We start from the raw sequence: 23,004 nt of genomic DNA on the forward strand, positions 1-23,004 counted from the left end.
CCTCCTAGCATGGGCACAACAAGCTCTGTGAGGTTTGATCCTGGGCTGCCTTGCTAATGAGGCCCATCCTCAATCAATTGTGCTAGTGAGACTTGACATTTACCTAAACATTGTTAAACATACTTTAGCTCCCAAAAGATTAGTAAAATGAGGCTAAGGACACCCATTTTGATATTTTTGATACATAAGACCTTCTTGTTTGTCTAGTTGACTTTATATATATCTCTCCTAAGGTGCTTGCTAGAAGTACTTTAAACCATTATTCTATGGAAGGTTCTGAAGGAAAACTAATCATCACCAAAGTTGAAGATGTAAAATATTAGTTAATTTAATTTACTATTTGATTAATAAATTATTTAATTTTATGAACTATATCTCTATTGATTTTCGAGAAAGATAATTCAATCTATTTTGATAATAGGGAATAACATGTTAGTCAAATCAAACCTATGTTTAAGAAATGTATTTCGATTTGATAAATAAAGTTATAAGTCAATTTATACATCAATATAAATATATTTTATTGTTAGATAAATGAAAGAAATTAAAAATAGTTATTACCCATGAATTATTTATTTAAATGATATGTGAGATATATCATGATTTGTGTAAGATAATAGAAGTGGAATACAACAAAATGAATTATTTATCTAAATGATGTGTGAAATATATCATGATTTGTGTAATATAATAGAAGTCGCATACAACAAAAGTTTTTCCCGAGATTAATGATATATTACAAGAAAAAAATTCATTGTAAAAATTTATATTTCATTTCCATAATCATAATATTTTATTTTCAATTCTATATTCACTAATTCCAAATCTCAAATCTTACACACACAAGAGAAAATAAGTTATATGATAATCCTCCATTTTTTCATGAAAAGCACAAGAACAAATAGAGATATGACCCAACTTTTTGTTCCACATTTTTGAATTTTATTTTTTTTCAATTTCCTCATTGTTTCTATGTTCATATTTTTTTAATATTTTGGTTAGATTTGTATGCATTGATATTGTATGCATTGGTATTAAATGTTAAAGGTTTATGATTTGGAGAAAAAGATACTATTCTCAATTAAAAACATTTTTTTAAAATAAATATTATATTAAAAATTCATTTTTATAAACCAATCGTTTTGATAGTTATACTTAAAATAAATCTTTTTATTATATTATTTAAATTAAAAAAAAAAATACCCTAAACATGAGTGGAAAATATCTAAGTCCCACTTACATTAAAAAGAAAATGGTGTTTTGATAGTAATAGTAAAATAACTATTTTTATTATATTTAAAATTAAAAAAAAAATTAATAATAATATATTTAAAATAATAGATAATGATTTTTAAATTCTATATAGATAGATAAATAAAGAAAATGGTGTTTTGATAGTGATAGTAAAATAACTATTTTATTATATTTAAAATTTAAAAAAAAAAATATTAAAAATAATGGATAATGATTTTTAAATTTTATATATATAGATAAATAAATTAAAGTATATCATAAACATTAAATTTTATAATAATTTAATATCATGAAATGGAAATTTTAATTAAAAATCATTAAAAAATCTACCATTAAAAAAAAAAAAAACAAAACAATTGAGCATCGTATGAATGTATATAATAAATAATATAATATATTGCATATATGTTCACGAACCAATTTAATATCTTAATGTTAAAATATTTTAATATATTATATATTTAAATCCATATGATAAAAGCATGGGAAAGGTGCAAATTCATATATATGTTTTTGGATAAATTTAACAACATATATATGGAATATGAGAGACGATGGCGCGCTTTGCAGCTGCCCACGAGGGTTTCGGTTAGGGCTTTCTGAAAACCCTCCCTCTATCGCCTGAAGACTAACCGTGCACCTGATCTGCCTGTTAGCTGGCCCGACTTTTCAAGCCCCATCTGTCATTTTCAACATGGCCCCAGATTCTGTCGGTGATGTAATGGAAACGGAGGAGGAGGTTGACTACTCAAAAGACCCGCTTTCTTCACAGGTCATTTTTGATTGCCCTTCTTTCATTTCGTCGTCTGCTGGCCCTAGCCATTCTCCACATTCTGTGCCGCATCCCTCTCCGGTGGTTACTATCCCGGCTCCCCCCCCCTCTTGCCTACCTGAAGGCACCCCCCCTCTCGAGCCCCCTGGCTTGGACCTCCCTCCTCTGTCTCCGGGGACCCTCCATTTCCTATCGACTGTCATCCCACCATCGCCTCCCTTTGATTCGCACCCTCCGACTTCTTCGTACCCGGCTACAGCATCTGCTGGACTGCCTCTTTCGTCGGTGGTCGGGCCCTCTGCTCTCCTCCACTCACCCTCGGGTTGCTTTGAGACCCCTACAGTCAGAGTCAGTTCATCGAAGGCGACTCCCCTGGAACGCTCCCCGGATCCCTTGGTGGATCACCCTTCAGCTCCGCGCACAGGTAAGAAGCGAACTAAGTGTGTCAAAGCTACATCCAGGGACATTTCTATTAGATTTGGAGAGACATCGACTATTGGGGAGGCAGCCAAAATGACAAATACCATTCTTGTTGGACATGTTCGTGGGCGTGCTTATTCAGCGACCAGGCTTACCCTTTGGGTGAAGGAGATTTGGGGAGGGGTTCTGAAAGAACTCCCTGAAGTACAAGTTCTTCCACGAGGCTGGTTCGCCCTTCACTTTGCTAAGGAAAATTACACGGACCTGGTATTAGCTAGATACTGGCATATCGAGATGGCGTCGGTGCTGTTAAAAAGATGGAGCCCTCTCTTCGACCCTGAACGAGAACAGATTGGGGCTGGGCCTTTGTGGGTTCGTCTACCTGGGCTTCCCCTCCAATACTGGAGCGAAGAAGTCTTCATTCGCATCGGGAATGCCCTGGGAACATACCTCGACCATGATCGTACTTTCATGGAATCCAGGAACAGAACGCTTGCTCGCATCCTTGTACACCTAGACACTCGTGAAGGCTTGGAGGAAAAGATCACTCTACACTCAGGTACAAATCCTAGACTACGAAGGGGTTGCTTTTAGATGCCGCCGCTGTCATAGGGTGGGTCATATATTCAAGGATTGCCCTCTCAACAAGAGAACAGATGAAGCACCTGTGCATTCTACCATTCCATCGAAGACTATATCACCGACCGCTCAGCGCTTTCCGGTCTCGGGCGCTCCCCTCAGCACTCCACTTCAGACACCGGGCGCTGCTCATTGCCATGCATCTACTCCGGTCACCAGATCTCGGGCAGCCTCAGCATCTACATCCACTCCGGGTAATTCACTTTTCCCTCCTTTGTCTATTTTCACATCTACTCCATCTACACTCTCTCCCTCATTGTCTGTTGCATTCTGCACTATGCCCTCCTCCCCAATTATTGCTCCTTCCGCTCCATCATCTCAAAAGCTCCCATCGCCATCATCTTCTCCCTCATCATCCCGGGGTTCTAAACACTCCTATAATCCGCGTCCTTGTACTCACACCCTGGGAACTCATCTAAAAATCGTCGGTCTGGGTATCACATCATCCGGGTTGACTCCCTTGTATGCTCGAGGGAGAAAATCTGATCTTACAAAAGCTATCAGGAGAGCGGAAGCTGAGGTAGCTTTTGGGCGACAATCCACCATTTTTGGGGTACTTGGAGAGAAGAACACCCCAGGAAATCTTCCTCCATGAAGTGCCTCTCTTTCAACTACAGAGGCTTGGCTAGTGCCTCCAAGAAACTAGCCCTGAAAAGACTGATTGAATCATCTCCTGTTGATATTATTCTCCTACAGGAGACCCTTGGCCCTGCGGACTCCATATCTGCCTCCCTATCCTCCATCACCTCGGGATGGATCTTCACAGCGATGGACTCCTCGGGTAGATCGGGGGGCCTTGCGATTGGTTATAACCCTGCTTCTATAAGGGCTCATGGCACTTGGGGGGGATCTGGATTCTTAGGACTTGACCTTTTCTCGGCTGATCTGGGTATCAATCTCAGGGTTATCAATATATATGGACCCTGCCATCAAAGAGAATCCTTCTGGAATCACCTTCTGAGCTGATCTATCCTCTCAGCTGAGAATACCATCCTTGGGGGCGACCTAAATTTCTCCCTGGGGTATAGCGAATCTTGGGGATCCTCGGCATAAATTGACTCAATCACCGGGTTTATGACCGACCTCTTGGAACGTCATGACCTGATCGATGTTCCCATGAATAATCCTCTCCCAACCTGGAGGATTAGAAGAATAGGTGAAGCTGCCCTGGCGCGCAGACTCGATAGATTCATTATGAAAGACACTCTGTTACAACAGCTTCATCACTACAAATAATGGGTTGGTACCGGGGGAATATCAGACCACTATCCTATCTATTTGGAGATTTCGGGGCCATACAAAAAACCAAAAGCCCCCTTCAAGTTCAATCATGGCTGGTTACAAGATCCCTCCTACATCAAGCTAGTTAAAGACTTCTGTATCCACAATCCGATTGATAGAAAAAACACTCTGGCAAAAGGCTTCTGCATGAACCTATCGCAGCTCAAACATCTCTCTATCAAATGGGCCAGAGAGAAACACCAAAAGGAGAACTCAGCTCTTATGCTCATAGAATCTGAACTATCCACTCTTTCAGATGAAAGAGGCCTGGGCTTTACCACAGCTGAAGATAAAGCCCACTTGGTGGAACTTGAAAACCAGAAGCAAAAGATATTGAGGGAGCGAGAAGAATCTATTCGACTTCGCAGCAGAGCTACATGGCTAAAGGCCGGAGATGACAACACTCGCTTCTTTCACAATTACGCTAAAGTTAGGAAGGTTAAAAATACTATATGGAACCTCCCTCTGCCAGATGGTGGTGTGGCAGACACTTTCTCCAAGCTCTCACAGCTGGGATCATCCCACTTCAGGAACCTCTACAAGCAACCCCTGGGCTCCACTATTGCAGATATCATCAACATAGCAGGACATTTCCCCAGGTTTGTAAATGAAGAAGAAGCGGAGAACCTTTTTGATCCAGTGACTCCTGAGGAACTTGAAAACACCATAAAGTGGTTCAAGAAGGACTATAGCCCGGGGCCGGACGGATGGACCATCGAATTTTACATTGCCTTCTATGAGCTGATCAGCAATGATCTTCTTAGGGTTGTAGAGGAATGTCGGGTGTCTGGGTCCCTGTATAATGCCATCAATTCAACTTTCATAGCTCTGATCCCCAAATCTGATACTCCTTCCTCCTTTGATGATTATCGCCCCATTTCCCTCTGCAACGTGCTCTACAAGATCATTTCCAAAATCATTGCAAATCGCATCCGTCCTATTCTGTCTCGACATATCGCTCCTCAACAATTTGCTTTCCTGGAACATCATCAGATTCATGAAGCCATTGGTGCTGCACAAGAAGCCTTTCATACTATCTGGACCAAGCATCACAAAGCCATTATCTTAAAGATTGATTTAGCCAAGGCTTTTGACCGGGTCAGTTGGCTCTATCTCAAGATGCTTCTCATCCACCTGGGGTTCCCTCATAATTTCATCACCTGGATTATGGCTTGCATTACCACTCCCACCTTCAGTGTTCTGATTAATGGATCTGCATTCCAGTTTTTTCATTTTGAACGTGGTCTCAGACAGGGTTGTCCTCTGTCTCCCCTTCTTTTCCTTATTGTCATGGATGGCCTGAGCTGCTTTATAGACTCTGCTAAGAGAAATGGGGATTTTAGTGGACTCAAGATAACTGACGACTGCTTCCTCACCCACCTTCTCTTTGTGGATGACGTAATGATCTTCATTGATGGCAGCATTCGAGACTCCCTTTCTTTCTCGAACATTATCACTCTTTTCTCATCCGCCACTGGGATGCTTGCCAACCATTCAAAATCCTCCATTATTCTCTCCAGAACTTCTATCCATGAATCCCATCTGGCCCTGCAGTTGTTTCCTTATAGCATCCATCCCTTAGACCTCGGCCTCAAATATCTGGGGTTCTGGATCAAGCCTCTCAGCTCAAAGATTGCGGATTGGTCTGGCTAGTAGCAAAATTGGAGAAGCGCCTCAATATCTAGAGCCATTGACACCTCTCAAGAGCAGGCAGACTCGTTCTAGTAAAGGTGGTCCTCGAAGCAACCCCGGTCTTTTGGATGGCATTAGCCTAGATCCCGCGCAGCATCTTGGCCAGGCTACAACAAACTTACAATAGATACCTGTGGAATGGGAATCAGGAAAAGCGCATATTTGCTTGGGTTGGATGGAAGAAGATTGCCACTCCAAAGAAATGGGGTGGATGGGGGCTTAAAGATCTCCCTACTTTCGCTCAAGCCCTTGCGGCTAAAATGGGGTGGACCTTACTCACTGGAAACAACCTCTGGACATATATTTCATATTACAAATATATCTGGCCCCTCAATATCTTGGATTGGATTTGCCTCCCTACCTGGCCAAAATCTGGTATATCACCAATTTGGAAAGCGCTTCTTAACTCTATGACTCTTATCAGGGATAATCTGGTATGGAAAATCAATGATGGAACACAGGTCCGTATTGGTCTGGATCCTTGGAATGGTAGCGGCGGTAGGCACATTCTTCCTGAAGCACTCATCCGGCATCTTCACTCACAGGGGATTAAAGTTCTGGCTGACATTGCTGATCCACAAAACACTTCCATTTTTGAACAGCGCTGGAAAAATGCAAATCAGATCAATATACCACCACACTGGCATCAGGACTGGTTGGCATATATCAATGCATTATCAGAATCGCATATAAGGATCAAACAAGGGCAGGACGAGCTAGTATGGTATCATTCGGAGAACGGAGTATACACCCCAAAGTCTGGCTATCACACTCTGATATCGCATAAGGTTCCAGACACAATCTCTTTTTGGTGGAACTCTATTTGGAAACTCACCGCTCCCCCCAGACAGAAGCTATTTTTCTGGTGTATCTTAAAGGGTGTTGTCCCTACTGGGGAATACCTCATGCGTCGTGCAGTCTATGGACCGACCTGGTGCACCCTGTGCAAACATAACTCCGAAACGAGCGTTCATTTGTTCTTAAACTGTTCTACGCTAACGTCTATATGGAAATCTATATCATCCTCTATTCATCACACTGGAAAATGGGAGGGCGATGATATTAATCGAACCTGGGAAACTTGGTTTTACCATCACAAAAACTCCAAGCTACAAAGCCTGCCTATCATTATTTGTTGGTACCTATGGCTTGCACGAAACCGAATGATCTTCGAAGATAAACCTGTGCACTGGCCGCATCTTACTGCCAAAATCATATCGGTCTACCATGAGACGCCTAAGCCGCCACAGCCTAAGGTTCGAAGACCCCGTGACCCTCCACATATAGATCATAGCACCCCATGGGCATTCTTCGATGGCGCAGCCCAACAGCAGGGCTGTGGGGGAGGTTTTCTACTATTCATCAATGATCAACATTTCTACAAAGCAAAACTGGGGTTGGGAGCTGGCACAAATAATTTTGCTGAGATCATTACCCTCCGTCATCTCTTGCATTTTGCATTGGGGCACAATTGCATGCATATTCATATATATGGAGATTCGAAGATTGTCATTGATTGGTTTAACAATAATACTATTTGCCACACACACACTCTCAGCAACATTTTGGATGATATTAATTTACTGAAGGCACAATTTATTGACATCACTTGTCAACATATCTACAGGGAACACAACAGCAGTGCCGACCAACTATCCAAGGAGGCCACGGCACTTCCCAGAGGAGAGTGGATGATACAGGAGTAGCGAGGAACAAATGCATACCAATACTACCACCGCCCATACATAGATGCACACTATCACAGGGCAGCCAGCCCATGAGATACGGATCTGAAAATGATACTTTTTTGGAACTTTTTTGTACATAGATGATAAAAAATTTAACCTGAAGCCCTGTGTGGCAATCTGTATATATATAACTGATAACAAAGAACATCCTGCGTGATGATTTTTGCTACTGAACAGACAAAATTGATATATAGCCACCCACATGTGGCAGAAGAACATACAACATATGCAAAATGCATCTACAATATGTATTTTTTCTAAGTTAATGAATGATTACGATTTTTCTAGTGGAAAAATATATGGAATATGAGTACCGATCAACAATAAAGTCCACCAACTCAATTTAAATTTCTCCTACGCAGAGTCAACAATTAAATAGCAAGTAATAGCAGACAAATAATAAAAAAATCTCCAACACATCAAGATATTTGTGTGAAGACTAGTTTATATATATCAAATTTTCTTTTGGATTTAAATTTATACTTATTGAATTTTATTAAAAAAAAATAACAATTAATTGTTCATATATTACGGTTTCAGATTGTGTACTTATTTGATCAAGAGTTTACTGAATAGATAGCGAATTCAATTTTTTTTGATACATATATATTTTTTAATTTAAATAATATAGTTTTTTAATAAGTAAAATACGGTATAATATTCTAAAATATTTCTAATACAAACTTTTTTACAATATTAAAAAAAATAATGGTAATATTATTGTTCTTTTTTGCACGTTGCTCCTATATATATTTTTTTAAATTTTTTGCACGTTACTACTATATATTAAAAAAATTAAATAATGGTAATATCATTGGTCTTGTTAAATAATGGTAATATCATTGGTCTTGTTTCTTTTGCAGGTTGCCACCATATATTTTTGTTTATTGTTTTGATATTCATTGATATTTTTTTTTCAAGGATATGGCTTTTTAGTAAATTATCTTAAGTTATTTAATTTATAGAATATAAAATGAGTTTAGGTTTTTTAATTTATAAAATTTGAGTTATGTATTTAAAAATATATTTTAAATAATAAAAAATTATTGTGAAAAAATTAATTTCATTTACATAGATTGTTTATTAGTTAAATTGTTATTTTATTTAGAGAAAAGTGTAATTATTTTAAATTATTTAAATTTTAATAAAATTGAAATATTTATTTAATTTTTTATAAATTTTAATAGTCAAATTGTTGCAGTGGAGGTGGGTCTCTTATCCCACAAATAAAAGAGTTTCATGATGATGATGGTGGTGGTGGTTAACATCTACTAAGACCAAATTTTTGTCTATCGGACCTAAAGAAATGAATTATTTAGTTTTCTTTAAGATTTTATTCCTATGCTCAAAAAGCTTGGAGAGAAGCCTCCCGAGCTCATTGTAATTTTGACATCGTAAAAGGCTAGGAAGGTCATTATTGCAACAAAGATTTTGAAACTGAGATCTAATGTGGTTGTACGCAGGGTATTCTAAGAGGAAGTGATTTTCATCTTTGATGTTTGTATTATCACAAATATGGCGGAACCTTTCCATCCATGGTGTTTTAGGAACTACCCAACGACCCGTTTCACTATGGAACTCATGAGAGTTAGTTCTGATCTTGGCTATATTAATTTTCTTCTTTGAGCTAGTTAAAACAGAGAGATACTTTTGATCTTCTAGGGTGGGGTTGATGACCTCCTTATAATATTTTAATTTTCTTTTAGTTGCTAAATCTTTCTCACACCACCTTTTTTCTTTGAGCTTAGCAATAACAATATTTTTAATGTTATTAATGTTTTGCAATGCAACATTCTCATCGATCTCCTAATGGTTTAACCAGGCCCTGGTGTCTTTATACCAACCTCGTTTGAGTCTTAGGTGGTTTAGGTTGGAATTTAAAGCTAGCTCAGGAAGTCTATGGTTTCCTATGTTATCGAGTTTATGCTTGTACAACAAAAGCCTAGTCATAGCTAGGGTCTTGATAGGGGAAAGACCCACTTCTATAAGGAGAATAGGATAGGGTGTGTTGCTTTTAATTTTGAGGTTATATGTTATAAAACGCTTCTGGATTTGCTCAATATTTCTCCAAGATTCTCTAGAGATGCTACAACCCCAAACCTCACATCCATATAAGATAACTAGAATGACTAAAGTTACAAAGAGGAACTTCTTTCTATCCCACATTACAAGGTTTTCCATTTTACAATTATTTTCAAGACCAAAATAAGCTTTCCATCCCCCATTAATCCTTTTCTCAATGCTATAGTTTGAGTTGATCTTGTGATGAATATCAATTCCTAGGTACTTGTAGGAAGAAACTTCCTCCAAGTTATTATTATCATACTTAAAATTAGCATAAGTGTCCTTCTTGGATTTGATAATCATAACTTTTGTTTTCGCATTGTTAACAATCATACCCATGGTAGAGTAGAAATCCTTAAAAATTCTAAGTTTCTTATCAAGATCAGACGAGCACCTTTCAAGAAGAATAATCGTCAGCGTAGAGAAGAAGGATGATGACTATCCCAGCTAAGATCGTGCCAACACATCCTGCTTCCTCCAAACAACCTTCTAGCTTGTCGATGTAAATGCCAAATAGGGTAGGGGAGAGGGGGCAACCTTGTTTAACTCTGATATTACACTTAATATCTTTCGACCACCCCTCATTACTTTTAACTTAGCAATTACATTCTCTTATAACCTTATAGCAGTAGCTCTCAACTCAAAAGGAACTTTAGCTCTTCTAATTTGTTCCAAAGGTTGTTTCTAGGAACCGTATCGACAGCCTTTATAAAGTCCACAAAGCAACAGAAGAGATTGGATTTATCATTGCGGCATTCCTCCACAATGATCCTAAGTGTAACGAGGTAGTCTGTTGTTGAGTGTTGCTTTCTAAAACCCGCTTGGCCTTTAGCCTGCTCACCTTCACTTTCAAGCCATATGCTCAACTTCCTTTCCAAAACAATACCATATATCTTGGCTAGGAGAGGGATGATCATAATTGTCTGATTATTAGAGGGGTTATTTATATCCCCACTTTTAGAAATAGGGATAATGAGGCTTTGATTCTATGGTTTATGGAACCCTTTCTTGACCGCTTGATTGAAAAGCTTGTGAATGTGGGGGATGAGGACAAGACTTCCAATTTTTAAGATTTCTGCCTGGTAACCTTCAATGTCCTTAGCTTTCCCATTAGCCAAGCGATTAACCCCAAAATCATTGTGTTCTAGTGAGAAAAATTCTTTCGTTGTGAGCAGGGTTTCAAAGTTATCCATGACATTTGGAGATTCATAAAGCTTTTTAAGATAGGAATTCCAGTCGTGAAAAGCAATTTTATTATTATCTTTAGTTTTCCTAGATAGAATCTGCCTCCAGAATTTCTTAGGAGCTACCTTAGAAAGGTGTAAGAGATTCTCTTTTCTTTTACGAATATACTGCCTTTTTTTCCTTTTAGTTAGGGCTTTGTATATTTTTATCTTGCCAATTTTAAGAGATTCATCAACAACTTCCTTAATTTCTCTCATCGCACTTTTAAAATATTTGTCATACCATGGGTTGGCTTTGCTATTTCTTTTATTACTTGAAGCTTCAATTGAGAACTTGTTAATAGAATATGAGAGGGTTGTAGTAAAATTATGATATAGATCTCCTATGTTGTCTATACTAGATAAAGGAAGCAAATTAGTTTTTAATTCATTTAGGAAGAGATCTTTTTTATTTCTGTCAAAGGTTAACTTATTTTGGCTATAAGGATTATCTTCTATGGGATCTCTATGCATGACAAAATTGAGAGTTATAAGTAAAGGCCTATGATCAGAGTTAGGCTCGTGGTCGTTTAAGATGTCAAAATTTGTTATTTCATTGTATAGAGGGAGATCGGAGATAATATGGTCTACCACGTTGCTACCAAGCCCATGGATGCAGGTCATCTGGCTAGAATTGGAGCACTTCTTTAGACCGTTGTAAATTATGAGGTCCTGAGCACTATAGAGCTTGACTAGCTCCGACCCAAACAAATTCTCCCTGAGGTCTTCAGAGCTCCTTTTTTACTGGCTAGCTAGAGGAAGGTTTTCGTCTAACCAAAGAGGATTAGGGTTGGAATGATTGCTTATAAGAATAGCTTGGTTGCTTGGAGTTCGAGCATTAAAGTCACCCATTAAAAGGATATTGCCTTCATTCCTTATGCTAGAAATATCATTATCTAAACCATTGTAAGGACTATTTTTATCTATATTCTTTTTCTTATAGAAGTTAGAATTTATGGGGGGGAATAAAAGATTGCTATGTAGGTCTTTTTATCATAAATGTCAGTAATTTCTATCCAACTATATTGGTTGTAAGGGTCATTTTTATAAATACTATCATGGGGAGAGATGTTCTTCTTAATGTAACAAGCTATACCCAAAATGCCTCTACGGGAGGATCACTTATTCTAGGTAGACCATAATGAAAATCCATCTATGTTAGGGACCTTAGATTCTTCGTGCTCCCAAGTTTCAACAAGCAAAATAACATCAACATCATCCGAGGTCCAACTTAGCTTAGGGCCTTTGTTCCATGGAAAGCCTCGATAGTTCCAAGAGAGAATCCGAAGCATGTTGAATTGCTATTTATTATTATCTTTTTGGTTTCTATGTCAAATAATGGCATTTCTATTTATGATTATTTCCCATTTTCCTTCCTTCCTAGCTTCCTTTACCTTTTGAACCTCCTTTCTCAATTCTGCTTGATCTTCCGGAATGAGATCTTCATTTATAAATATTCTCGTTCCTTTTAGATTTGAGGTTTTACTAAGTATGTCATACTTATGGTCAGAAGAGCTCACCTTTGTTCGGATCAGCCTTCCTTTATTCTCAGTTAGTTTCCCCAATGTTGTTGCTTCTGTGAGACACGTTGTTTCAATTTGTAATCTGTTATGTAATTTTATCTGGGCTATGGCTAAAGTATCCCCGTCTACCTCCTCTTTCAAACCGAAGATTATAAGGTTCAAGGCCCTTTTGTTACGCTCATGGTCTAATTCTATCAATTTTTTCATTTCATCTTTAATTGGTTTGATATCTAATTTACCTACCACACTATTTAGGGTGAGGCGGCTATTAACTTTTTCTTCTAGCTCTTTAATCATGTCCTTCATTTTAAGACTCTCTAAAGTATTAACATCTACTTGTTGGGATGTTTGGTTCATATTTTTGTTTTGTTTTTCTATAACCTTCAACCTAGTCTCCATTGCCTCCATCTTATTCTCCAATAGTTCTATTTTATTTTCTATTTGTTTTTGGATCTCGTCTCAAGAGATGTGAACTTGTTTTCCAGCATGGCTGCTAACTCTGTTTGTAGCTTGACTTCTCTTTCTTCTCTACATTTCTCTAAAGACTCTATATACTCATAGAGGCTTTGTAGAGTAACTGTGCTAGGTCTACCTTTGGTAATCTTTGGTAATTGTGGTGAATTATTCATACTTGAAAATATATGAGCATATATGTATTAGAAAAATATAAGGAATGTGTGCACCTGATATTAGCAAGCCAGACCGTAGATGCACATGTCCCGAATTGTTTTTCTATTATCGCAGAGAGATCATGAATTATTACCAATAGAGAGATCATAAATTATTACCGTAGAGAGATCATAAATTATTACTGCGGAGAGATCCTAAATACATCACCCTAAATTGTTACCCAGAGAGATCGTAACTACATCACCCTAAATTTAGCGTTAGGCTTGGTTGTGATTATAAAAAAATAAATTATTATTTTATCATATTAATAAGTTATTAGAATCTTCTAGATGTTATATGAATACAATTTATTGGAAAAGCACAATATCAAAGTGGAAAAAATAATAAATGTTAGAAGAAGCTATCATTAATGTTGATGTGAAAACTTTTTTTGTTCTGTGTAGGTTAAAATGCTAGTTGTCATATTTTTTTCAAAGTTAATTTGTATTTCACCCTTTTGTTAAGATAAGGTATGGTATAACTTCTATGTACGGATGGATATGGATAAGTCAATTAATCTTGTAACATTTTTTTTTATAAATATTGAAATTTAATGATATAGAAAGTGAGAGTTCACATTAATTTAGGGCTTTGGTCAATTTTTTCCATGATCTAGGTCGATTTGGAATTGGGTGAAATCCCTAAGGATATTTTTCCACCTTTCACCAATTGTATATCATGATAAAACTCTACTTGTGCATAAAAATTTTGTGAGATTCTCATATGTTTGTAGTTAGGAAAGAAGGTTTGGCTACAACAATATTAGTTTACAATAGCGTAGATGTTGGATGGAGTGGATGTATTACCCTCTCCAATTCTAAAGGTGGGCACATAATCAAATTGAATGCAAATGCATAACCAACTTTGCATCCAATCTAAATATGTGACATGGATTAACATTATGAGAATGTTAAAGTATGAAATAGGATAATGAGTGTGGAGGGATCACTCAAGGACCTCAAGGAAATTAGAAAATAAAATTCACTTGGACATTAAGCCACACAACTAATAATAAGGTTGAATCTCTAGAAATGTATTTAGGCATCACTTTCTTAAAGGATATAGAGTAGTATGATGTGGTGACTGTTGGAGACTCTCATTTTCATAAGACCATTGAGACAAGGAAGATCTCCCTTCATCCCCACATTCACTTGCATCTTTCAATGGTAATGTTACTCCTCCAAGCCCTTGATCAAGCTCATTGATTTTAGATCAAGAAAATACACAACTCTCACATTGATCAATTAGCCTAAATATAGGGTTTTTTTTCATCTTATTGATACAAGTTCTCTTCATTGCATTTTTTTTTAGTATATGTTTTCTTGATACCCAAGAATTTCTCATCCCGTTGCATCTTTCATCACCTAAATACATCATTTTTCAAACTAGAAATTCATTCCTTAACATCGCAACCACTCAACACAATGATAGTTTCCTCATACATTGCAACTTTCATCCCCTTTGCCTAACACCATTTCAAAACTAAGAGAAAGTGAGGATGATTTCCGCTTAAACTAGGAGGAAATATGAGGAACAAAGACATCCCCCATTAGCACAATGCCCAAAGAGGGTTTAGTCAACACATCCAACCCAGAAAGCTAATCAACCAAACAACAAGCCTAGATATTAAGGGGCATGGTTCCCTTCAAGATGAATCCAACTAACCAACTCAACTAGGCAACACAATCTTTTAGGGTTGCTACCCCCTTAGGGGCCCAACCTTCAACCAACTAACTCAACTAGCCAATCTAATGTTTGAGATGTGCTACTCTGTTGGGGACTAACCTGCTAGGGGCACATACATTAGTATATTATTTAATTGTGTGAGTTACATAGGAATGCATCTCTTTCTATCGTGGAGTTTGTGCATATCCATTTTATATTATTTTGTAACTTTGAGTGACATACATACCTAGATTAAGGTTTTTGAATTGGAGACTTTGTAAGCCAATAAGAAGGCCTCTTGGATTCATTAATAAATCAAGGAAGTTTTTTTATCTTCTCCATGTCTTATCTACTTTTATGGATAAACTTCAACTTCATCTTGTGAGTTATTTATCTCTTGGATTGAATGTAGTCCTGTCTTGTGGATTATTTCTCTTGCTCTTGTTTGCAGATATCTATTTCTAATCAATTGAAGCCATTGATTATGGTGCATCTGAATATTTCTTCCATTTTAATGGCCTAGGGACATTAAACTATCCATTCATTTATATTTTCCACATGATCTCTTTAGGGGATTCACATCAAGTATTGAAGGTCACTGAATGTTCCGTAGGGCAATGCAATTCAAAACTTACCATGGAAACTTAGCATGGTGTTGTCAAGCAGTAAGAACACCTTTACCTAAACATTGTTAAACATGAAGAATCAAGAACACCTTTACCTAAACATTGTTAAACATGATTTGGCTCCCAAAAGATTAGGAAAGAGAGGATAAGTACAATGTTCTTGATATTTTTGATACCTAAGACCTTCTTGTTTATCTAATTGACTTTGTAGATCTCTCTCGTAAAGTGCTTTCCATAAGTGCTTTCAACCATCAATCCCTTGAAAACTCTCAAGAAAACCTAATCATTACCAATGTTGAAGATGTGAAATATAAGTTAATTTAATTTACTATTTGATTAATAAACTATTTAATTTTATTACTTTTTATTCAGTTAGTTTGTAAAATTATATTTCAACAAATTTGTGAGAAAGGTAATTCAATCTATTTTGATAATAGAGAATTGCATGTTGTCAAATTAAACCTTCTACTTTTAGTATGGTTAACAAATGTATTTTGATTTGATAAATAAAATCATAATTCAATTAATAAGAAAAGGAAAAAAACAGTTACTACACATGATTTATTTATTTGAATGATGTGTAGATATACTTTGATTTGTGTAGGATAATAGAAGTCAAAGACATCAAAAGTTTCTCAAGGATTAATGACAATTAACAAGGACAAATTCACTATAAAGTAATACATATAGTAAACCAATATAAATGGAAATAAGTAGTAAGTTTGTCTTATTGACTTTGATGAAGTTTTCTATTTCATTTACATAATCATATTTTATTATTTTCCATTAAAATATATTAAATCTAAATCTCATATCACAAATACACTAGAGGAAATAATAAGTATGATACCTTTTCTTTTCTTTCCATTTTTTTAAAATTACTTCAATTCCTTAATTGTTTTTATGTTTATATTTTTTAATATTCAAATATGCATAGATTGATATTAAAAGTTTATGATTCGGAGAAAAATATGATATTCTCAATTAAAATGAGTTATTTTTTATTTAAATAATTATATAAAATTAAAAAAATATTTATTTAAATTCTGAAATAAAAAATTATAGATACAACTATTAATCTTATAAAAAAATTGTTTTGATATTATTTAAAATTTTATAAATCAAACTAATAATAATATACTAGAAGTTATGAGCGACGAGTTTCTAAATCCTATTTGTATATTAAAAATAAAATGTTTTGATAATTATAATATTTAAAAAATAATTAATATAATAAAATTTTATTAATGATAATATATTAGAAATTAGAAATTTCTGCATTTTATTTACAACAAAAATAAAAAACATAAAATAATATTAAACTGAACAATGCTTTACTTTTATATTAAAAATGAGAAATGAAAATTTTAAGGAAAAAAAAAATAAATAATAATATTAAACTGAACAATACTTTACTTTTATATTAAAAATGAGAAATGAAAATTTTAAGGAAAAAAAATTAAATAAACTGAAATATAAACTGAGTAAATAAATAAATTATGAAGGTATGAATTATAAATGTATATAGTAAATAATATATATCCACTTCCTATCTAATCAAAAAATATTATGCACTTCATATCTAAGCACAAAATATAATATATGGCGCATATATTTCGAAACAAATTTAATATTTTAATAAATTATATATTTAAATCTATATCATAAAAATATTGGAAAATATGCATATTCATATTATATTTGTTTGGATAATTATCGGGACTAGATATTCCATAACCGGAAAAGAAATCACACATTCAAAGTGATTCTTTTGTTATGAACTTTTCCAATTTGGTTTGATAATGGGTGACAATGCGTTGAAAGTGGATTGTTGGTAATAAGTTAGTGTATTAATTGGTATTGGTATTTATTTAGGAAAAAAATATATTTTTATAATATTATTTAAAATTAAAATATTTATTTATATTTTTGTAATTTTTTTAGTAATGAATTATTATATATAGGTGGTTTTTTGTTTTTAAAATAATTATATAGTCAATTTAATTATTTTAGTTAAAATTAGATTATTATTAGTAATAGTAATAGTTTTTAGATGTTATAGGAATATAATTCGCTGGAAGCGCATAAATTTAAATTAGAAAAATAAAAAAATATTGAAAGAAAATATCATTAATGTTGATGTAAAACAATTATGTTTATTCTTTATAGATTGAACACGATGTTAATTATCAAACTAGTTATAATATGTTTTTCATAGTTAATTTGTATTTTAGGTTATGTCGATATACATTCTAACATATAAAATTTGTTAAGATAGGTGTGGTATAACTTCCATGTATTGATGGGTATGGATAAGTCATTTAATATTGTAACAATAGTTATTATTATTATTGAAATAAAATTATATCAATTTTTTTTATATGAGCTAGGTCAGTTTGGAATTGGGTGAAACCCCTATAGATATTTTTCCAATGTTCATGAATATAAGATTACTATAGAACTCATGCATGAAACTTTTGTGAGATTCTTATTTGATTTGTAGTTGTAAAAAATGTTTGGCTACAACAATATTAGTTTAGTATAGCATGAATGTCATGATCTTGGATGGAGTGAATGTCTTGCCCCTACAAATCTAAATCCAGACATTTCATCCAATCAGAATATGTGACGTAACTTCACATTATAAGACTGTGAGGCATGTAGGGGGATAATGAGTGTAGAGGGACCATAAGGACCTTAAGGAAATCATAAAATAAAATTTTCTTGAGGATTAGATCATGAGACTAATAATGAGTTCATCCAGTCAAAATATGTTACGTAACTTCACATTATAATACTGTGAGGCATGCAGGGGGATAATGAGTGTAGAGGGACCATAAGGACCTTAAGGAAATCATAAAACAAAATTTTGTTGAGGATTAGATCATGAGACTAATAATGAGTTTGATGTTTTAGCAATGTATCTAGAGAAAAAAATTAAAATTGTCAATGTAATTTGAAATCATCTAAAAAGTTAAATGAAAAAATATTAGGTACACAAGCATATATGATGTTATTTAATCAATACACACCTAAGCATAGATGGAGGAATCAAATGTATATTTTAATTTCAAAATATGTTCATAAAAATACAAATTCGAGTCCATTTCATTAAAAAAATGGCAAAAGATACATTTTAAATATGAATAATTTATGATGTAAAAGTTATCCATTTTAAAAACCAAACATGTTTCCATGATATTTTATGATGTAAAAGTTATCAATTTGAAAAAATAAACATGTTTCTTCTCTTGGAAATTGGTATGCATGTATAAGGGGGCCTATCACAACTAACCTAGGGAAAAGCAATTGATTGTAAAGTATTTATTTTATTAATACGCTTGAAAAGTAAGCATAGATAGTGTTCCATGTTGTTAAAGAAAAATGTTATATTTACATGCATTTAGAATAGAAACAAAAGATAAAATTAGAAATACTAGCAATTTATATTTTTTTTTAATTTACCATATATGAAAGAACAAAGCTGATGGTTGAATTCTAATCATTGAATAGAAACAAAAGGATAAATATTACCATTATTATAAACTTACAATTTTTTAAATTTACCATATAACAAAAAGCAAAGACATGGAATCTAGTGGCTCTACAAAATGAGCACATTGCAAAAGATGCATTTTGAATGTGGAAATTTTATAATATGAATTTTTCAAAACTAAACTATGTTTCTATCCTTTAAAAGTGAGGGTAGGTATATGGTTCATATATGTATAGGGGCATATGACAATTTATTAATGGAAAGACAATTGATTTAAAAGTGTGTACCAATAAATGGTTGTGATATGTATAGGGGCATATGAAAATTAATTAGGGGAAAGACAATTTAAAAATGGAGTTTGATATATGGTTGTGATATGTACGGGGACATATAGCAATCAATAAAAAAATGCAAATGATCGTAAAATCTCTATCTTATAAATATACATGTATCATTGTCTTATGTTTTTATGAAAAGGGAAAGATTATCAACTACCAATAACTCATAATTTTGTATATGTATTACACAACTAGAATCTAATTAAAAATAACTTATAATTTTGTAAATTTATTAAACAACTAGAATCTAATTAAAAAGAGTACTTGGAAATTCAACAAATTCTAATAATTGTGGAGACAAAATGGGCACATAGTCATTCTAACCGTGTCCAAGAAATTATATTACTTTAAAGCATAAGTATTATTTTAATATACACTAGTGGTTGGTTGTAAGTAAATATAAAACAATCATGTAACATGTGTGCTAAGTTGCAATATGGAGAGTTCTACTGGGTAATTAGAACCATTGAGTTCTTTTTCACTTCTTAAAATTTGTTTTGTATGTTAACTTTGGCTATTAAATGACATTCTAATACTTTACATCACCAGAAATCTATGAGATTCTTACACTACCTACAAACCACATAGCCATAGATTGGGGTTTCAACTTTCTACTAAATGTTTCATATTAAGTGGTTGAAGTAGCTTAGCCTCTCCTACATATATGAAAGTTTAAGTTTGGATTATGCCTTGATTCTAAACAATGGATTTACTTTTCAAATGCATAATTACAATGTTGAATTAGATTGCATTAGGTATTTGACCTTATAATTTACAAGATTATAAGTAAGTTTCTAAAATTTGTGCAATATCAATATTTTAAAATTTTATATTCTAAACAAAATACAATACTTTAATTAAAAATTTTCCATTTTATAATAAATTATTTTACCAACAAATCAAATTTAAAATAATTTAATGCTAATAAATTTAATAGCCAAATCAATGTATATAAAATACTTATCAATATATATAAAATACTTTTCCATATTGCAAAAACTAAAGATCCAAATAATTTTATCTCAAATACTTTTCCCTATTACAAAAATTCCCTACATTATAAAATCAAAAAGTAACCAAATAATCTAATTTACCCCTCACCATTCAAATGCCCACCAATTATAAAACCTTGCCCATTAAATATAAAACCTTTCCGAAAGTTTTACCCCTCACCATTCAAATGCCCACCAATTATAAAACCTTGCCCATTAAATATAAAACCTTTCCAAAACTTTCTATATTGCAAAATCTAAAAAATATCAAAATAATCTAGCCTAATCCCACGAAACAACCCACTATAAATCTAGAAACATATAATGTTATTTATCTATCTTTCCAAATTGCAAGATCCAAAAGACATCAAAGAATCTGGCGAAATAACTCATTAGATATATCTATAAACATATAATATGATTTATCTATTTTTCCAAATTGCAAGACTAAAAGACATCAAAAGAATCTAGCAAAATAACTCATTATAAAATTTATACACATCTGATATGATTTATCTTCCCCATTATGTTATAGTTATGTATAACTACATTGCAGATCTCAAAAAAAAAAATTGGCAAAATAAACAGGCAGAAATCCATCTTTCCTGTTCAGTGAAACAACCTGGCATCTAATAGGTTCCCGCTTGTACTCCTTTAAAAAATGGGTCCATCAGAAGCTCTGCAGCAGAAGGCCGGACTGGTGCTGCAGCCAGGCATTTTTCAATGAACTGTCTCATTTCTTGATTTGTAACCTTTTCCAATGCTGCAGGCCTTATGTCAGAACTCACCTTCTTATAAATTTGAGCAACGCTACGGCACTCACTATAAGGAATTTCCAAAGTAACCATCTCCAGGAAGCACATGCCGAAGGAATAAATATCTACAAGCTCATTATACTCTTCATATAATTCTGGAGCCATGAATTCCGGAGTACCGAGAACAGTGTGTGCAAAACGATCATTTACCAGGGTAGTGGCAAGACCCAGATCCCCAATTTTCAGAACGCCACTATTGCCATTCACAAAAATATTGCTGCAATTCAAATCTCTGTGAATTACACCAGGCTCAAGATTATGAAGATAATGCAATCCTCCCAGTATCTGGAGTGCCCAGTTCTTCAAAGCCTTCATTGAGACATGACGGTGCTTCTGGCGGTACTCTCTCAGAGTACCCGAGGTACAGACCTCAGTAATGAAATTCACATGACTTGTCTTTCTATCCAGCCATGCATTATAGAGCATAATTATGTTCTTCTTACTCAGAGATTTCAACAGACGGACTTCTGCATAGATCCTCTGTATGGAAACATCATCTAGGTTTTGCAGAGGCACTTTGTTCCAAGCAACCTCAATACCCTCTTCTTGATCAAAAGCTCGGTATACCTTCTTCATAGCACCACGGCCCAGCAAATCTTCATAGCGACCATACCTACCAGTGGGATCCAGTTCCACAAAGGGCTCCCTGTCCTTATCACAGGTGTCATATTTTACACTAGGCATTTCTCCACCTCCTATAAGGGAAAGGAAACCCTAACCCTGGAATTCCAAATTAGGTTCCTCTTCTAATTTGAATTTAATAAACAAAATCCCTTGCAGGGCTATAGGAAGACACAGAAATGGAGATTTTCCCTAAATTCCGAAGACAAACAGACAGCAAAGACAGAAGGCTTTGCCTCCTTTGGGATTACTGCAGACACTGACAGCATTTTCGCTCCAGAGATACTGAGAAAACAGAGCCGCCAGATTCAGAAAGCCACCCAATAAATTTAAATGTAAAACATAAAATTGCCAAGCAATCTTAACAAACCAGGAAATCCAAAACCCTAACCCTACAGACAAACAAATTCTCTGCGCAGAAAAGAAGTCTCATAAAACTATTTTGATAAACAGAATCCTCAAAAAAATAAAACTGTGATCAAAACCATTGCAGTGCACAGAGTTCAAATTTCACTGATAAAGGAAAACAACCTTATAAAAATAAATAGGAGAATGCAGAAAACATACCGGTCTATCTGTAACCACAGAAATCGCTCAGAGTCCGTCCTCATAAACCAGGCAAAAGATATTTGAGTCGAGAACATGGAGAGCAATCTGAGGATGTAAATAACAGAGGTGTGTATTTATACTAGAGGTTGGGTTTGACCGAGAAATACCAGCTACGCATAAATATCTGTTTGGATTATTATCGGGATTGAATATTCCATAACTGAAAAGGCAATCACACGTCCAGAGTAATTCGTCGGTTATGAGCTTTCCCAACTCCGTGAATTGTTTTGTTTTTTATGATGAGTAACAATGGGTTTAAAGCGGTTTATTGTCAGGTGGGTGATAAGTTTTTTATTTTAATTGAATTATTTGGATGGATGAGATAAATGGTATTTATTTATTTTGTAATTTAATTAATAGATGAACTTGTGTGTTTATTCATTTTGTAATTTAATTAATAAATGAAATTGTTTGTTTATTTACTTTGTAATTTAAGTAATAGATGAAATTGTCTTTTGTTGTTGTTTTTTTATTAGTAATTTTAACTAAAAGTCTAGTAGAATTTTTTATAAAAATAGTTTAGTTTGTTTCATTTATCTAATATAAAATTAGTTTAC

General features: G+C 34.2%; 1 pseudogene across 1 annotated transcript; it reads right to left on the minus strand.

Moving 5' to 3' along the window:
* Positions 1-20,885: 20,885 nt before the first annotated feature.
* LOC149201301 (putative serine/threonine-protein kinase WNK11 pseudogene) lies at positions 20,886-22,506 on the minus strand (annotated as a pseudogene). The gene is made up of 2 exons (XR_016253411.1): positions 22,406-22,506; positions 20,886-22,123 (listed from the first exon to the last, which is right to left on the minus strand). The product of XR_016253411.1 is annotated as a putative serine/threonine-protein kinase WNK11 pseudogene (transcript).
* Positions 22,507-23,004: the final 498 nt, after the last annotated feature.

This window comes from Pinus tabuliformis, chromosome 2_1 (assembly GCF_031772625.1).
Source record: "Pinus tabuliformis cultivar Carrire ecotype Pingquan chromosome 2_1, CPIR1, whole genome shotgun sequence".
In the NCBI taxonomy this organism is placed as follows: domain Eukaryota; kingdom Viridiplantae; phylum Streptophyta; class Pinopsida; order Pinales; family Pinaceae; genus Pinus; species Pinus tabuliformis.